The sequence below is a fragment of the Eschscholzia californica genome, unplaced genomic scaffold (genome assembly GCF_041429995.1).
Source record: "Eschscholzia californica isolate CP2 unplaced genomic scaffold, dmEscCali1.0.p SCAF_4, whole genome shotgun sequence".
NCBI classification, from domain to species: domain Eukaryota; kingdom Viridiplantae; phylum Streptophyta; class Magnoliopsida; order Ranunculales; family Papaveraceae; genus Eschscholzia; species Eschscholzia californica.
Window position 1 is genome coordinate 23,226,485 of NW_028238461.1, and position 19,610 is coordinate 23,246,094.

General features: G+C 33.9%; 2 pseudogenes; both read left to right on the top strand.

Annotated features, from left to right (window-relative positions):
- The first annotated feature begins 9,255 nt into the window (after nt 1–9,255).
- Nucleotides 9,256–11,360, top strand: LOC147543728 (uncharacterized protein At4g26485 pseudogene; annotated as a pseudogene).
- Nucleotides 11,361–13,082: 1,722 nt separating this feature from the next.
- LOC147543729 (putative protein phosphatase 2C 35 pseudogene) lies at nt 13,083–13,901 on the top strand (annotated as a pseudogene).
- Nucleotides 13,902–19,610: the final 5,709 nt, after the last annotated feature.

The window sequence follows — 19,610 nt, forward strand, 5'->3', positions numbered from 1 at the left end:
TTTTCTATGGAAGATTATTCACGATGGTTTGGCAGTAAAAACTAATATAGGTCCATTTGTACAAAATATTCATCTCCTTTATCCGTTTTTTAACACATTTGAAGAATCGGCATCCCATCTTTTACTCCATTGCAACTGGGTTCAGCACTTATACCAACAAATTTGAGTTACTATAGAGACGGATGTACCATCTGATCTTATCTCCAATCTGTCTACATCGATCGCAAAAGTCGATTCCTACTTAATGGTCAACAAAGCTTCCCTACTTATGTAAAGTATATGGAAAGAGAGAAACAATATGATTTTTAACTAGACTACTTTCAACACAAATACTATTGTCAGTAGTTACTTCTCAGATTTTTCTTCCCACCATCTGCAACTCCCACATCCTCACCATCAAACAATCGGCTAATACATCATGGACGGATTCCACCCGAGCCAGAACAATATAAAATCAATGTCGACGGGTCGGTTTTACCACAAGGATCAACATGTGCGGCGCTAGCCAGAAGTTGGAATGGTGATTTAATGGGAGGTTGTTCGAAACACCTTGGAAATGTTTCTGTAATAGTAGCTGAGGCTTGGGGCATTTTACATGGGAGTCGAATTGGCACATCGGATGGATATTCAAAACTGTATTGTCGAAGTAGATTGCAAACTAATAGTTGACGTAATTAATGGAATAGGTGACACAATACCTTGGGAAGCTCGATTGATCATAATTGACATTCGTCACCGTATTAAAGAATTTGATTCGATACGTTTTCTGTTTTGTTATCGACAATGTAATACCTTGGCACAAGATGCATTCTTGAATCATGCTACTGAATTTTGGGATCGTTTTAATATCCCAACTTGTATTGCTAATTGAATTTTATGAATGAAGTGAATCTTCTTATTTCAAAACATTAAAAAAAACATAATTTTATTTTAAATTTTTTACTTTTCATTTTGTACTCACGTTTATTATTTTACTAGGTATAACCCGTACCTTCGGTACGGGCGAAATTCATCAGAACTTAATGATATTCCATTAATTCAATCTTTCTTGATAAACGCACAACTTATTTATGAATTGTTAACACTGAAAATAGAATATTAATTTTGATTGCAACATAAGAGACATTGATAAATATTGATAGTGAGGAAAGAAAGTTTGGGGTGCCTGAGCAGTATTTGTAGCAACCCAAACTTGTATTCAACTATTAAGTAATCAAATATGAAAACAAATGTGTAATAGGCCACTGATTAGTTTGAGTTGTTACCGACAGTAAAAGAACTTTGCTAATATTTTACCCAATCCAGTATTCCATGAACTTTTGCTGATATTTCTCGTCTCATATTTATGATTTGGTGTTTTCCTTAAACGCACACATATTTATAGATATAGGTAGTCCATATAAAGTGGCAAAAATTAGTACAAATAAGTGTAGCCATGGTTAAATCAACAAAATTTCACACCTAATTCTGCCAAATTCATAGGGTCCAAAGTAAAGAAATAGTGTCTTAATTGATAAGAAAGCAGCACTTATGACTTCGGCTAGAAATCTTGACATACGTCTCGCAGCTTAAGCTTTGAAGAGCGTCACTACTAATAGATTACAGACCATATAACAATAGTCCAGCAGGACCAATAACAAACATGTAAAAGAGATCAAGACACACTTGTGTGACATATAACTACAATTATATACAGAGAGATCTGTCGTAGGTGTAAGCTTTCTACTTTCTCCAACGACTTCTCGTTGTCTCCACTACAGTAGAACTTGATTAAAAGAAGATATTTTTGAAGAGTGCATCCTGCCTGATAGTTAGTCCGGAGTTCAGCCTCTGGGCTGCCCAACTGCCCGTTCACGTTGTCCAAAAACCTTCACAAACTCACGCTTAAACTCCTATAACGATTTGTATTGAAGACGTGGTATAAAATATCCGCCATATTGTCTTATATAGAGTTATACCATACACCTGCCATTTGAGCATGATAAAAAAGACTGTGTTAAGATGATATTATTCCTAATACTACCACAGTGGAGACCAAAAATATAAAATTAATGGAAAAACTACAAAGATGTAATGATAGTAGCAATATATGTTAGAAGCAACTATGGGCAATGCAAAATCCTTTTGCCATTATATTAACCTCTGTTGCTGACCAGTTTTTGTGGGAGAACCACAACGTAATGTTAAAGTAAACTGATCAAAGGTAGCGCCTACTGCAGTTAGAAAACAATAAATCAGAGCATAGATACATGTGTTGCTTTTTCCTAACTTACGAGCTACTCAGAGGAACGGTCTAATATAAAAAAAAAATTAACTATGCTTCTTTAGTAAATGATAGTACTGCTCCTTTCGTTTCCTTAACTTCCTTCTCTTGCCCCTAGTGTATCTAGGTATTACTTCTAAGCTACAAATGAGATTACCAAACCCAACACCCATCTCTTCAATCAATTCACATGTTACTGCATAGCCTAGAAAGATTACTAATCACAATGCAAAAAGACTACCACAGACCTCCATTAATCGAGAAGCTACTATCCAATTCTCACTAAAGATTAAGACTCAATTTTCATGGAAGAAAAAAAAAATACTTACCCGTAGTTGTCCAGGTCAAAGATTATGAGGTCCACAGAAAAGCTCGACTCAAGAATGCTAAGGAGAACAAAGAAGATGCGCCTATAACAAATCAACTAAAAAAATTAAAACGATATATCTCTGTTAACCAACTTACGCCCTCTACTTGCTATATGGGGGTAAAATTAATGAACTGATATGAAGGATATAAGCCCATCATTGTTAGGATAAAAGAGCATAAGAATTGATTATCAAAAGGATAGTCAATACAGACTATCTCTTCCTTCTCTCACTAACACAACCCGTCTCTCTTGTTGTCAACAAAATTGACAAGTTATAATTAGTCAAAAAAAGAAAATAGCAGTTCATTTTTGTACACTCTATACTTGACTATCCAGGTGGTGTGAAAGAAAATCAGGTCATGAAAATTGTTGTACGGGGTGTTGCTTCCCGAGAACTTCAACGAACCACGCCTTCCAAGCTTCCAAGTAATGACTAAAGAGATAAGAAACTAATGGGGAAAGATTGACAAATGATTGATTTGACAAACATTATCAAGATAATTTCATCAGCAGGATAGCTCAGGTGGATGAGAAACTAATCTCAATCTGAACTAAAATTCTGGGAAACTGATCAATCTGGAATCATTTGTGCCAGGCTGCTCAAAATGGTGAATTTCCTCAGTTTTGAGGGAGTTAGTGACGGAATAGTATGTAAATGGATTCTTAATACCCACATGAATAGTTTGCCTCCAAAATGATTTGGAACTCCAAGTTGCATCAAACAGTATTGTTCTTTCAAAGGCAAGTTTGCCAATTATCACTATCACTTCCATCCTAAAATTGACTTACAAAAATTGGCAATTAAAGTTTGAAATTTAGCAGCAATCACAAAAGTACGAAGGGAATGCTTTTCTATGTCAGGATACTTAATCTAGAAATGGACCTAACCCAGTTGCTAAAGAGGCAAAAGGTTTATACAATTGAACCTTTGAAAAACTTCCTACTCCATGACTAACATTTATACTTTTGTTCAGCTTGTCCTGTCCTAGGGATACTTCCTTTCGATATAAATGTTTTACGAAACAAATTTAATAGCATAAATATACTTACTTGCAATCGAGGAGAGAAAATACTTCGGTTATGATATTTTAGACGGTAGGAAGCTGATAAACTCTCAAAGGCCTAGACACTTTTGAGATCTTTCTTTTCAGCCTCCCCAACGTTCAGAAACTCGGATCGGCTGATATGGCCAAATACAGAAGCATCACGCACCTATACTTAAAAACATATAATGAATGAAATAATAATACTATAATCGAGGGAAAACATTCTGCAATTTATAAGAATATAGAATCAAAGAGAAAGATCCAGAGACAGAGTCAATTGTAATAGTTCTTTCATTTCACTATAATGGATGAATAGGTAATGGTGGAAAATTTGAGAAAGTGCCTGCTAATTAGTACTTTATTATCAAAAAAATAAACAAAAAACAATTAAAAAAAAAAGAAATAAGCTTATAGAGATTAAACCTACTTGAATGAAGATCATTTGAGCAAAATTTTAAAGATGTTACATAAAAGAAAAATGAATCAAATAGTAACTAAAACTTGACAATCTAGGTTTCATCCAGACACATTGAAAAACCAAAGATTAGAGAAACTTCAGTTATCAGATACCTAATATTTCAAATTAGCATATCACCAACCGTAAGCAAGCCGCCTTACAATTATATTTAGTAATTTCGGACCAAACCCATGTATCAATTCAACATATCAGAGTTAGAGGTACATCTACTCTCATCAACTACTTGGTTTTCATATAAGACCTGTTTTCATAAGCCACGAATGTTCCTAACTTCTAAACCAGGAAGTGATGAAGGAAAAAAAAATGTTAAGCCGTTGAATGGAATCGATGAGCACTAATGCACATCGAATATACATCCATGAATCCATAACTATACTAAGAGATACGAGCACAACAAAGACAAATTTGAATCTTACAATACTCGATTCACTCTTCCGTTTCTTTACAAGTATCAGAAACAAAACAAATGTATACCCTCTATGTATGAGTAATAGAGTAATAGACAGCAAACCAGTAAACCTTTTACCTAGAAGAAGAAAAATAGATTCTCCCCTGCTAGCTTATTTCGAGGATCAGAACCTGAAAATCAGATATTTAGGCAATTAAGAAGGTTAACAAATCAATCTTCAAAATTGGGAAATGAATACTACGGATTAAAATATCTAATAACCATGAAATAATCTTGAAAACTCACTATTATAAGAATATAAACTAATTCAGAAGTAAAAAACACAAACAAAACTCGAATTACTTCAAATCAGACCTGGTATAAACACCGACAATCTTCACTGCCATGTAATATACAGTAGAAGAGCAAATTCACTAAAATTTCACTGCTATATAATATAAACTAACCTCAAAGCAGCTCAACAACCTAGGTAGTCATCAACACAACAAAATTTAGCCAAGGGTGTAAGCTATTTGGGGAGTTTTCTCAAACATGTTATGTGCTCATGTTTGAAATTGAATATAAACTCTATAAAGACTAATCATGTTTCTGTGTAGTTTGATTTAGGTTATGTGCAGATGTTTGAAACTCAATACTAACTCTACTATACCTGAAATACAGATGTATAAAAATCAGAACCAAATAGAAACTCTACAAACTCCACAGAACTCCAAATAGAAACCCTACAGAAACCAAACTCCACAGAAACTCAATAATCACCAAAACTCTATAGAAACTAAATAAAAACTCTATAGAAGTTAGTTTTTTCTTACTGCTGCTAATGGTATTTTACAACAGATCCATTTATCTCAAGTCGAGATCAATAAGAGGTTAACTGCACCTACTTCTTCATAGATACTCGGACAAATCTGCGCTTCTCACACCAGAATATGTACAAAATTTAAGAGAAGGTCAATTATCTACAAGTAAAAAGCATAGGAACTACTCGAACTGATAAGATCCCACCTCCCTACCTTTCTAATAAAAGCAGAGGGTCAATTATATATAAGTAAAAAGTTTCTCTATTTAGTTCTAGGACGTCTTGAAATAAGTAGGTGGTTTACATTTTCATTTTAGAGACGACCATATGTAACCATAGAATTTTTTCATGAACATTTCTTCTTCCACCTGAAACATACAAAAACAGATTGAAAAGAAACACTTTAAAAAATCAGAGAACTTAAACAACAAATTAAGGGGAATACAGGGTTGCTTGAAGTTGATGATATGAATATATTTAAAGCCCTAAATAAAACAAACTGGAGGCAAAACCTTAGGTTTCAAGGAAGAAGCATACTGATTCAGTTTGTGAATCCCCAGCAAGAGAAAAAGGAAGAGATGTTGAGGGAATACAAGAGAAAATAAAGGCAAGCTCCTAGAGGATTCATGAAGAATTTAGAAAACCTAGTTACGAACCAATTTTGCGTAATGATAAACCAGTTTCCATTAGTTAAACTTACACTGTTGCTAAATGAGTTGGTGATCACAACTGTAGGGATGGGAAGAGGGCGTAGACAATAAGCAACAAATGAAAAATTCAGTTTAATGGGTGAAGAAAAAAAATAGGATAACCCTGGAGATTGACGTTTCAATGTCGTTTCAATTGATTCCACACGGTCCAGTGTTTCACCGATTGGAAGAGATTCACAGCGTCTATTTTTAAGTTTCCTGTTAAATGAAGAAAGTGAAGGGTTGAAGAAGAAGCAATGGGCAAAGTCTTTTGAGAATTTTAAGGGAGTAGAGGAAAGAAGTGAATTCAGATGAAGGGAGTGAAGGTACGGAACGAAGAGAAGACAAAGAGATTGGAACGACAAGGATTTAATGTAGCCGTTTCGATTACCAAGTCAAGTAGGATTTAACGGATACGATCGAGGGTCCCTTATGTGATATTAGTTTGAACGGCCTAGATTAAAAGAGAAGGAAGTATCTGGTTGTCCAAGTCATCATCCAAGCATCCAAATCATCATTTAGGAGCATTTATTATGTCCTAGTCAGCACAACCCTGATCTGTTTTGTTATATAGATATTTTAGGGTTAATCCTGTTTTGACCCCCAGTTTCTGACCAACTCGCCGTTTTGTCCTCCATCAGTGCCCAACAGTTCGATTTTGCCCCCAAGACAAAAAAATTTCAACTTTTCTACAAATACGCTCAGAGGCCAAAATGGAATCAACCCCAAATAAAACATTAATTCGATATCATCTTTTTCTCTTCCACTTCATCTCATCTCTCCTCCACTTCATCTCTCCCTTTCTCCACGTCCCTCTTTTTCTCTAGTACAAAGTCGCAGCGATATAGGTTTTTTTTTAATCATAGGCTTCAAAGTAATGTTCTTATTGAACTAATGGTACTTCCACAGTTAAAAGATCTAATCCGCGTGTCAATATAGGTTTACGAGGTTTTCTATTATTTTTTTAATCTTAAAAAGCTTGACTTTTCCTACTATTCATTTTTAAGAGTATTTATTTTACTTGAAATCATTGAAATATCTTGATCTTTTCAATAATTTGTTATCAAGAATGCTTCATCAAACAATTGTTCTTTTCAATCTCGCTTGGAATCAACACTTTTGTATTCTTTATTGTCTCAAGACATGTATCAAATCTCTAACAATCTTCAATCTTGCTAACAAAACAATTACTGGAGGAACACTTACCTAAATTTCTTCCCTTAAAGCTCTAACACAGTTAAGTCTAAGTGTCTAACCTTCAATGAGTTTAGATATAAGATTTTACTGAGATTGAGTTTCTCCGAGAAACTTCTTGTTTTGGAGAGAAAAGAGAAAGAAAAAAAAGGGGATAGAAGAGAGAAAATAGAGGGAAGAGGAAAGATGAGAGCGGGGGGAGATGGGGCGAAAAAAGTCGTCGATTAATGGTGGTTTCCGGCGACTAATTGTATAAGATGAAGAGGTGAGAGAAAGACATAAAAATTAAACAAGTAACTCAAAGAAGGGTAATCTAAGAAAGTGAAATATTGAGTTTTTAATTAACTCAATGAAATCAGCCACAAATTAAAAGGTCAAACGTAATATAACCAGTTCGTAAGATGATTTTTTTTTATTTTCTCATTGTCTGAATCTGAACTGTCAGGTTCAAATAAATAAATAAATAATCAGCCTTAAGTTAGATATCACTATTCAAATAAAAATAAACATTTTTAAAACAGTTAATTCTCATTTGGCCCCCTACTTTGTGTCCAGCTTCCTTTATGGGTTCCTATTTTTCGTAAATTCAAATATGACCTCCTTTTCTTAACACCGCCAGTCAACTTTTATAGTTAATCTTTTTGTTTCCATATTTACCCTTCTTATAAATTCAAAATTGACCCCCTTTTAAATTTGGGTCAATTTATAAAAAATTATAGCTACTTTATAAAAAATTAAGGGGCCAAAATAGAATACATATAAAAAATTTTACAAACACCTCATCTCTCCCTCTCTCTCTCTCCTCCATCTCATCGCCTCTCTCCTCCACATCATGTATCTCGCCACCTCATCATCTTCTCCGATGAAGGTCGTCAGCTGGCGAAACTTTCCGCCGACCTTCAAACTTTTTTATCTTTCTCTTTATTCTTTCTCTAATCTACACCTCTCTAATCTCTTTCTCTCTAATCTCTTTCTCTCTAATCTTTCTAACTAATCTCTCTCTCTCAAATTTCTCTCTCTCTCTCTCTCTCTCTCTCTCTCTCTCTCTCTCTCTCTCTCATCTCTTTATAATTCCGGCGAAGGGAGAAACTTTTTTTTACCTTTAAGGTTGGTTATTCCGGCGAAGGGGCTCCTCCCCTTCGTCGAAATTATAGTGAGATGAGAGATAAGACTAGTTAGAGAGTTTAAAGAGAAAGATATTAGAGAGAGGGAGATTAGAGAAAGATAAAAAAAAAGTTTGAAGGTCGCCGGAAAATTTGGCCGGCCGGCGACCTTCATCGGAGAGATGATGAGGTGACGAGATACATGGTGTGGAGGAGAGAGAGTGAGAGATGAGTTGTTTCTATTTTTTTTTTTTTGTATATGTATTCTATTTTGGCCCCCTACTTTCTTCTAAAATAGTTATAATTTTTTGGAAATTGACCCAAATTTAAATGGGGGCAGTTTTGAATTTTGAAATCATTCTTATAAGAATGGTGAATATGGAAACAAAAAGATCAACTATAAAAGTTGACTGACAGTGTTAAGAAAAGGGGATCATATTTGAATTTACGAAAAATAGGGGATCATAAAGGAAGCTGGTCACAAAATATGGGGCCAAATAGGAATTAACTCTTTTTAAAATGTAGTAATTCAAGTGAACTATGACCTCCAGACTTGCGTAAAAGCACTACCATCACCATGGACACATAGGGAAAAAATTCCACACCCAGTTCTTAAGCTTAGGTGGAGATCCCATATTTAATATAACATGGGTGAATGAAGAAAATAAAGAGTCATGCCTATTTGTGTTTAATTTGAAACTAATTCCCAATATTTAGAGTATTGTGAAGAAAACTACAAATCTCTGTTTTAATGTCTTGAAAGGATATAAACACTTTCATTGGTTCACTGATGCCAAGGAGAATGGAGTTTTTGAAGAGTCGTTTACTAAGTAGTAGATAAAAACCAATGTAAAAACTGAAAATTCAACATGAGAATTATTGTTAAAGTAAGAAGAAGAAGAAAATGGGAGATGAGGTGATTAGATGGAAAAAGCATTATAGTAGTGGTCATAAGATACTACTTGTTGGAGAAGGTGACTTTTCATTCTCATCTTGTCTAGCAAATGCCTTTCAATCTGCCAAAAACATCTTTGCTACTTCTCTTGACAGCAAAGGTACTCCTTCCTTAGGCATTCTTTCATATCAATAACATTTTGTTTTTCTCCACCTAGGCTTAGTGCTTAGTGGGGTGTTGATTTTTTACTCCTAGGCCTAGTATGTGAATCTTATTTTTTTTTTTCGATGAGATGTGAATCTTATTTATCAGGCCTTAACAGAGACTATTTCAATCTACTTTATGTAAAACAAAGTTGTTTGAGGATAAAATAGTATATATAATATAGTGTGTATATATATATATATATATGAGATACTTGTTTTTTTTTAAGTATATAATTAGGATTGTTAATTAAAAGTAAAGCATAAATCTAATGTGACTTCTTATGCTGAATTGGAGACGAAGTAGATATGAATTGTTGGAAGTTCGAATCATGAAAACCCACATCGGATTTCTACCTAGAGTCTAACAATATTTTCTTGTTCCTTACTTTTACTTAATAATTAAAATTAGACTTTAAAACAAGTTTTCTTCTCAAATTTAGGCTTGTTTTTATTTTTCATATGCATTATACCAAAAGACTTGTTTTAGAATCTAACCACTTAATTAGAATGGTAAAAAACATGAAAAACAACAAAAACTTACTCACGAATTTGACTTGGACTATAGACCTTAAAAAATTATGTTAGCTATCGTTATTAGATCTATCTGAATATGACTAGTTTATACGTAATTCATTCGAATATAAACTATTAACTTAAATGAGTTTGATATCTATCTCCATTTCTAATTTAAAATAACAAAGTCCGAACGAACTTCGGCCGACTAGTCAGATCTGCTATGTTATACCGCATTATAAATATTTCAGATGTGCCGAGTAATATAATTTTATATTGTGTAATCAACATTTTGTATGATTGCAAAATTCATTTGTGGAGAAATATGCAGATGTTGTGAGGACAAAGTACCCGGAAGCTAATACAAATCTGGAAAAATTGGAGGAATTAGGGTGCACTATCTTGCATGAAGTAGACGTACATACAATGAGACAACATCCTTCACTCAACCGTATCAAATTTGACAGGATTGTCTTCAACTTTCCCCATGCTGTCATGGTTCATCCAGAGCATAACCCCTCCCAGATTAAGTAACTTATCTTTCTCTTCTCCCTCGTATCACTTTAAAAATTGGGTGCGTCTAGGCGCACACCAAATTTCTCTTGGGGCCTCTGTCTGTTAGCGCACCCGGTATGACCGCAAAGGCATCCCCACGGACCCGTCTTCTTTACTTTTTTGTTTATTTTTCTTTCTCTTCAAATATCTTCCAAGAAAAGCTTGGACTTCGGAGCTTGAACATCCGAGCTTGCTTATGAATCTGAGACCTAGATTTATTGCTTTTGTTTCTTCTTCTTCTCTACAACAAAATAGTTTAATGTCCTTGATTTGATTTATGCCCTAGATTCCTACAACAAAATGGTTCTTCTTTTTCTTTGTTAACCTAGATTTGCTTTAGGTCCTAAATTTTGACCTTGAAGAGAGAACTTAAAGGGTCCGAGAAAGGTCGGACTATGTGCCAGTCCGAGGCAATGCTTTGGGACTCGTCGCCTCGGAGTGTTCAGTCCGAGAAATGCACCCTCTCAACGGAGGCCCCAAGAGTCTATAGATACACCTTTAAAATTGGTGTCCTTCGTCGGACCGATCTAATGACATCACTTATAAAATATGGGGTTTTAATATGACAGATTGCACCAGGAGGTGGTAAGGGGTTTTTTTAGAAGTGCAAGAGAGATGTTGACATGGAAGGGAGAAGCTCACGTAACACATAAGACAGCTCACCCTTTCAACAATTGGGAGGTAGTGAAGTTGGGTGAGGAGGTGGGATTTCGTTTGATTGAAAAAAAGGAGTTCTACAAGTATGAATATCCTGGTTATTCCAACAAGAAGGGTTATGGTCTAAACCCCAATGATTCTTTCCCGGTTGGTTGCTGCAGTACCTATAAATTTGCATTATAGAGTAATCAAAGAGGGTTAATTACTATGATGAACCAGTTTACATGTTTTGGTCAACATTATATTACTAGTAATGTTACGGAATTACGTACTTTTTAGTAAGATGAACAAATTATATTAGTGATGTTACGAAATTACGTACTTTTTAGTAAGATGAACCGAGCAAAAGAAACATCTATTATATAAAACAGAAGGAAAAATGATGACTGGGACAAACATCTTTTTTTAATAAAGGATATTGTTTAGAAGCCCTTCATAATTTAAAATATAGTCCTTCGTAGAAATAAAGTTACCTATTTAAAAAACAATAATCGTTTCCTTCTTAGAAATTAAAATAACTAATTTAAGAAATAAATCTATTATATAAAACAGAAGGAAAAATGATGACTGGGACAAACATCCTTTTTTAATAAAGGATATTGTTTAGAAGCCCTTCATAATTTAAAATACAGTCCTTCGTAGAAATAAAGTTACCTATTTAAAAAACAATAATCGTTTCCTTGTTAGAAATTAAAATAACTAATTTAAGAAATAAAGAAACAAAATCAATTTCAAGGGTTAAAAAAAGAAATTGAAATCTCTCTCTCTCCCAATAGAATAATAACTAATTTAAGAGAAAAGAAACAAAAAAGTAATAGAAAAAATAATAATTAATAAAAATCTCTCTCTCTCTCTCAATAAAATATAACAATAAATTTCGTAACATTTGATTCATACAAGGGTTAAGAAAAGAAATTAAAATTTTTCTCTCTCTCTACATTCGTTTAAAAAGGAAAGAAAGTTTCTACTCCGATTTTGGGGAAAGTTTCTACTCAAATCTTAAATATTTATATATTCAAAATAAGAGGAGTTCTACTCAGATTTCAGTTGAACTTCACTTTAGAATTTTAATCTCCACATTAATAAATTTCAAGGGTTAAGAAAAGAAATTAAATTTTTTTCTCCCTCTCTTTAGATTCGTTTAAAAAGGAAAGAAAGTTTCTACTCAGATTTTAGGGAAAGTTTCTACTCAAATCTTAAATAATTATATGTTCAAAATAAGAGGAGTTCTACTCAGATTTCAATTGAACTTCACTTAGAGTTTTAGAGTTTTAATCTCCACATTCTCTTCACTGAACTTCAATTCCATTCAGATTTCTAGTGGGTAATCAACCCTATATACTCAATTTATTCTTTTTTCAAAAATTATCATCTCAATTGTTAATTACAAAGATCTCCGGTGAGCCTACGAAATCTCAATTTTTAAGTTGGTTAAATTATCATTATATCTTACTCATTAAATCCTTGTAAATCTCCATTGTTAAGTTGGTTAAATTATCATTTCCATTGTTAATTAAACACTATGAAATTTGTCTTGGTTATTTACAAAGATTTGCTGTGAGCCTAATTGAAATTTGAAAGAGTCTTATGTTATTTTGGATGTTCATTATTTAGTTATGTTTCTCGTGGGCTTAATTGAAATTTGAGACACTGTGAAATTTATGGTGAGCCTAATTAAACACTATAGCTGATCCTAAACATATACAGTATATAATTCAATTGGTCAAAATTCAAAAACGACATTGATACAAGTTGGATATACTTCATGGAGTTATTCCTAAACATTATGAACTAGATGAGAAATATACTTATGAACACTGATGAACTTGATACATATGTGATATCATCTACCTATAGTTTAATTAAAACTAGATTAGGGTATAACAACACTAATGAACTTGTTAAATGGATATTCTTCATGGTTATGTGAAATATAGCCTAATTGAACACTAATGATATCATCAACTATAGCTGATCCTAAACATATGAATTTCTCAAATCAGAAAAATGCAAAGGTAACCCTAATCTTCATTTATTTGGTGTTTTTTATGGTCATGGTCAATTTGGAACTCAGTGTTCGAATTTTGTTAAGGATATAGTAGTAGAAATCCTTTCAAACGTTGTTAAATGATCCTACATTGTTAGATGATCCTATAAAAGCGTATAACTCAACACTTTTAGCTACAAATTCTGAACCTCATGACACTGATATCGATGATAGTGTGAGAGGTACATCTGCTATTACTATTCTTGTTAGTGGGGGTACAATTTTTGTTGCCAAGGTGGGTGATTCAAAAGTTGTGACTGCTGTGACGAATGATAGTTGTGTTATTGTCGAGGACCTCTCGTGTGATAAAATACCGTTTAGGAAGGATGAATATGAAAGGGTGAAGCTTTGTGGGGCTAGGATTTTGAGTGCTGATGAAGTCGAAGGGATTAAGGATCCAGATGTTCAGAATTGGGGTTGATGAAGAAAATGATGGACGCGATCTTTGGGGTACAAGATAGGTTGTACCCTGGAACTGTGTTTACGAGGAGTTTGGGAGATAATACCGTTGGACGAAAGTGGTTCAGTTAACCCCAAATCATCTGTTCTTTGTGATTGCAAGTGATGGGGTTTTCGAGTTCCTCTCGAGTCAAGCTGTTGTAACATGCTTGTATCTAACATTACATTTCTGGTTAAGATAAGTTTATGACAATTTGCTTTATTTCATCAACAATTTCGTTAAATGTGATTGATACAATCGTTCGTGCCCTAGGGCACGGGCTATACCCTAGTATACAATAAAGTCACCAATTTAAGCACCCAAATATTTTCTCACAAACCAATCAATGAAATTCAAAACCCTGTCCTCTAGGATCCTATCTTTACAAAGTCATAAAAGCACTAATCTATTGTTATTGCAAATCTAATGAAGAATAGTGAAATTGGAAAACCAAATTGAGGAGGAACACGGACAATAAAAGCCCTCAAGTTCCCAATTTACCTTCACATAGATAGTTTTATATGCAGAGTCGTTTTTACAAATTGAGGGAGGAGAAACTGTTTGTGAATAAGTTAATAGACGTTGGAGAAAAAGAGGGATGATGAGTGGATATCATGGAAGAAGTTGGAGTTAATGGGGAGATGATTGGTATAAACAAGGTGGCCAATACGTGGACAACTAATTTTTTTTATATGAAAAACTTGGGTCCGATGCGAATCAAATGTTTTTGACTTAGTTGACTTTAATTTAATAAGGGGACAACTCTATAAGGACTTGTATATTAACAATAATTAATCTAAGGACTGTTAACAAATACAATAGTTAAAAATAGAAAACCTAATTAAGTATCATTCTTAATCTTCTTCTCCTTCCTCTTCTCTTGCTCCTTCTCCTTCTCCTTCTCCTCCTTCTCCTCCTCTTCTTTCATTCCAATAAACATACTACACATTCCATATAATACAAGTATTACTCGGAAAGACCGATTCACAAAATCAATCACAAATGACCATAATAAATGAAAGAATTGGAAATACACTCAAAAAATTACAGGAAGCAAAAAAGAACACTCTTTTGGAACAAGGAAATATTTACGTAACATATAAGAGAAGCCTATGGGGAATAACTATGTTACTGTAACATCCACAGTCCACAAAAGTGTTGGGCTGCCAAACAAAGAAATTGTTGTGTTTGAAATTTCTAGGGAGAACAACTTTGGCCAATTCAATGGGATCCAAAACCACTGAAGTCTGACCACTTGATCCCCAAGAAAGGATCATTTCCAATGACCGATTTGTTGCATCTCTTCCACCAGTGGAACATTTGACCAAAGTTTCATCAACTCCAAAGCAACTTACATCATTCTCTTTCGTTGGTGTTAGCATGATCAACAACATCCCCATAATTTCTCTCTCTAGAAATTTAGTAGTTGTTAATGAAGAAGAAGAAGAAAATGTTGCCTAGGGTTTATGGAAGAAGAAAATGAGAGGACTTAAAATTAAAAACCCTAATTTTTAGAGGGCATGGATAAAATATACAATGGTGATTGTCCCCTATAAATTTTTGTCCATATAAGATTTTTAATTTTTTCGTTTGTCCACATAAAAGATTTGATTGTCCATATATTGGCCACCTATAAACAATTGAGAATTGTAAGAGGAATTGAAATTTTCACGCAGGGTGGAGATTCAAGATGAGAATTGGATGGCCAACATTTAAAATGGAATTTATCACATGATACCAAAATGCATGTGGTTTTTTTCTTTTACCAAGAGAATTGTATAAGTCAGCTTTAGTCATCAATTATATGAAAACAGGTCAGTCGGTAATAGGAGATATAAGTTTGACCGTCTATTTTTGTTGAAAATTTGATAGATGTTACATCCAACAGGTGATATAAAATCATCTTCATGTAAATCAACTGAAAACAGAAATATACTAGTGTCACAATCAGTTACAATATCCTAAAACAAACTATCTCATACAACCCACAACTTTTACAGTTATTTCTCTCCCCTTCGAATTTTCTCAAATTTAAATTGGAATTTCGGTATTTATCCATCCCATATATTGTTTGTTATATACTTTTCCGTCTCTTTCTCTCCACCTTCAAGTTATAGTTTTTTCACTTCATCTTTGTATTTTATTTTCTCAAATTAGAATTAAAGGCAATCTGTCCCAACAACGTTAGCCAAGAGGGATCTGTCGCAGTCGATTATGGGAGAGATAAGTCTAGTCGTTTATTTTTTATTAGGAGGTCGATAAGGATTACATACAAGGGCTGATATAAAATCTTCTTCATGTAAATTAACACAAAACAGAAGGGTATTATTGTTAATAATCGGTTACAATCTCCACGATTTTTCTCCCTTATTTCTCTCTCCTTTGAATTTTCTATACGACAAGTCTACATGACCCGCCTCCTTGCACTCTCACTTAAACCTTCTGTGAGAGAAACAAGGATTTCTCTCTCCACGTGACTGAACATGTGAGAGGACAGAACTCTCTCACGGGCGGTTCAATAGGGGTCCGGGGAGGTGGGTTGAGTAAACTTTTTGTTTTCTATATAACAAACTATTTAGTTTTTTTATATGGTTCTTCTTCTTCTTCCCAGTAAAATAATTAACCATCATCGTCCTCCTCTTCTCCCGTTAGTATAAATCAGAATAAAAGGGCATCTACCAGCGAAACTGCCATGAGATTATCCCAAAGATACTATACAACCTGAATGCCATAGTAATTAAGGGTCCGTCTGATACGCGAGAAAATATATGAGTAAGAATACGACTTTCTTTCTCATTAAAAAGAAAGGCCGCGGCTTTGGGGAATAAAGAAAATTCTCCGGGGGAATAAATTCTCGAGGGAATCCAGATTTTTTTGAAAATTCTCCGATGAATAAATTTTTATGGGGAATACAAAATACATTTTTTTTGAAAGTTCTCCTCCATCTCATCTGTTCTCTCTACCACTTCATCTTCTCGACACCTCATCATCTTCTCCGGAGAAAGTCGCCGGCCGGCCAATTTTCCGGCTGGCGACCTTCAAACTTAAATTTTTTTTTAAAAAAATTTCTCTCTCTCTCTCTAAATTTTTTTTCTTTTTTTTCTCTCTCTCTCTCTAGAACAGATCTAGAGAGAGAGAAGGTTTGTTTTACTCTAAAATCTCCTTAAACATATCAAGGCCAAGAGATAAGAAAAAAAAATACATATAGCATTATGTCAATTCTACTCTAGATTTTATTAGGTTTAGGGTTTTGATCATGGAAACTGATACCCATTCTACATCATGAACAGATCGAGAACAAGTCAAATTTTTTAAAACTCCAAATTCAAAATAGAATAGAAGATCAACCCACCTGCCCACAAACATCTTCACAAATATCATCTGTCTTCTTTGAACAATAATACCCTCCTCCTTCAGGCATCATGAAATCAAAATCAAACAAAAAGAAGAATCCTTCCTTTATCTTCTTCAATCTGATTTGGAAAATTTCAATCTCAAATCAAAACTTTAATAATCTAGATCAAGCTTCAAATTGGCGAAAATGGGTAAGCGAATCACCAACAATATCAACGAAATACCTAGAGAAGCAGTAGAATCAATGGCTTCTGGTATCTCAGTCGGTCTCTGATCTGTCTTTAGCCGTTTGGTGGTTGGGCTTATACCATTGAAGGTCTGTTCGTGAGAACATACCTTCTCTTTCTCTAGATCTGTTCTAGAGAGAGAGAGAAAAAAAAAAAAAAATTCGAGAAAGAGAGAGTAGAGAGAAAATAAAATAAAAATTTCTTTTTATGTTTGAAGGTCACCGGCCGGAAAATTGGCCGGCCAGCGACTTTCGCCGGAGAAGATGATGAAGTGTCGAGAAGATGAAGTGGCAGAGAGAGGTGATGAGATGGAGGAGCCTTTTTTTATAGCATCTTCTAAAATTAGAATCCCCTTAGCAATAAAAAGAAACATAAAAAGTCAATCTTATTTGACTAGTTTTAAGAAAAGTCTTTATTCCCGAAGAATTTTCTTTATTCCTCAAAGTCGCAGCCAAAAGAAAAGAGATTTCTTACCTCAAAGTCAAATTTTAGGTGTTTGATAAGATAGTGAGAAAAGGTGAGAAAAAGAGTGCCTTTAGACAAATGTTTATTAATTATGTTTTATTTATTAATTGGGCCTTTAACCAATATATAAATGTTGGCATTTAAGGGGTGCCTTTAGAATTCAAGGGGGTGCCTTTAGACAAATGTTTATTAATTAGATTTTATTTATTAGTTGAGCCTTTAACCAATATATAAATGTTAGAATTTAAGGGGGTGTCTTTTGATGGGCCTAGAAAGTTTCCTAAATAGGTCTACACCCGCAAGTGCACGGGCGTCAAGTGATAATTCCGGTAAGACCGGTTCGTTCCTCAGAGACTACGTCAATCTATTCTGACTCCTATAACTAATTTGGATTTACTTTGGTGTAAGATGATGAGGTGGGAAAAATAATGAATAATTCCAAAATAACGGGAAAATAAAGTGTAAGGAGAAGTTTTATGTGGAGAAAGTCTAGGGTTTCGGAATCCACCTAAATATGCGTAAATTATTGCCTAATTAGTGACAACTCGATCTTTTATAACTCAAGGAGAGACAAATCTATCATCCTCGGAAAATACAACTTTCTTAGAATAAAATATAATGTTTTGATTTCAAAAATAAATATTTAAATGATAATCTAACTATTAACTATCAAATCCTAAGCATGAGACATTAAAGACACTTAGGTTGTGTTTGTTTTTTTTTTTTTTTGTCTGAATCTGAATTGGCTGAATCTGAATTGGCTGAACTGAAATGGCTGAATCTGAATTGGCTGAATAATTTTACGAGTTAGCATGTTTGTTTTTTCATCTGAAATATTATGTCTGAATTGAATTTTTTACATTTATACCCTTATAGTAAAAGAACAATTACTTCCAAATCTTTCAACAAAAAAAATCCAAATCTTTCAACAAAAAAAAAAATCTGAATGTGTGTTAATTTAACACTAATAACCCCTTGAATTAAAAAACTTCCACCACCAACACCACTACCACCACCACCACAACCGAACCAGCACCACTAACCACCACAAAACCTGAAACATGGCATGCAAGGAACTGTCCACGTCAGCAAAAATAAACACGTGTAATAAATACACCAATTACAAAAGAAAATTACGAACCACCAAATTAAACCAGACCTAAAATGACTTCTAAATCTTTCAGCTCTCCGATTCACTTTTTCACTTTTCAAAAGAGATGTATCCAAATAGAGATGAACCTCTCACCATTCCTGTATATACTGTTTGTGATGAATCAAGGTATACCATACCATTTTCTCTCTAGTTTCCATTTATCATCACACACCAATAACTACACCATTCCTGTATATACTGTTTGTGATGAATTAATGATTCCTTAACTTTTTTTGTGGCATAGGACACTTGTACTTTTCTTTCAGCTTCTTTCCGATCTTTTCCCATGAAGAAACTCTTAATGAAGCTCCCGCGTTGCCTCCATTGTTCGTTTCTTCTATACAACACATGATAAAATCATTTCTAAACTCGGGAGTATTTTTAAATGTTATTTTTCCCATGCTTAATCCATCATTGTTAGAGATTTCTTCTACATCGTTCTTCTCAGCAGTAGCACTTCCTCCCGTTGTCGAGAATTGATCGAATTCCATACCTAAATTAGTAAACAAAATCTATGGTTCATAATGCTCTATGGTTCATCAAGATTTCAATTACGATAAACTAGAGTATATCACATTGTTTCAAATAATCCTCGGCTAAGTGCATACAATTTCAAAATAAACATAATAAGGGAACTTCAATTTCTATATAACAAAAAGGACAAGGGAAGCAAGCTTGAACATCTTCATCTCCATCTGAATCAACCATTATCAAATGGTTTTCTGTTTTAAAATCAAAAACACATTCT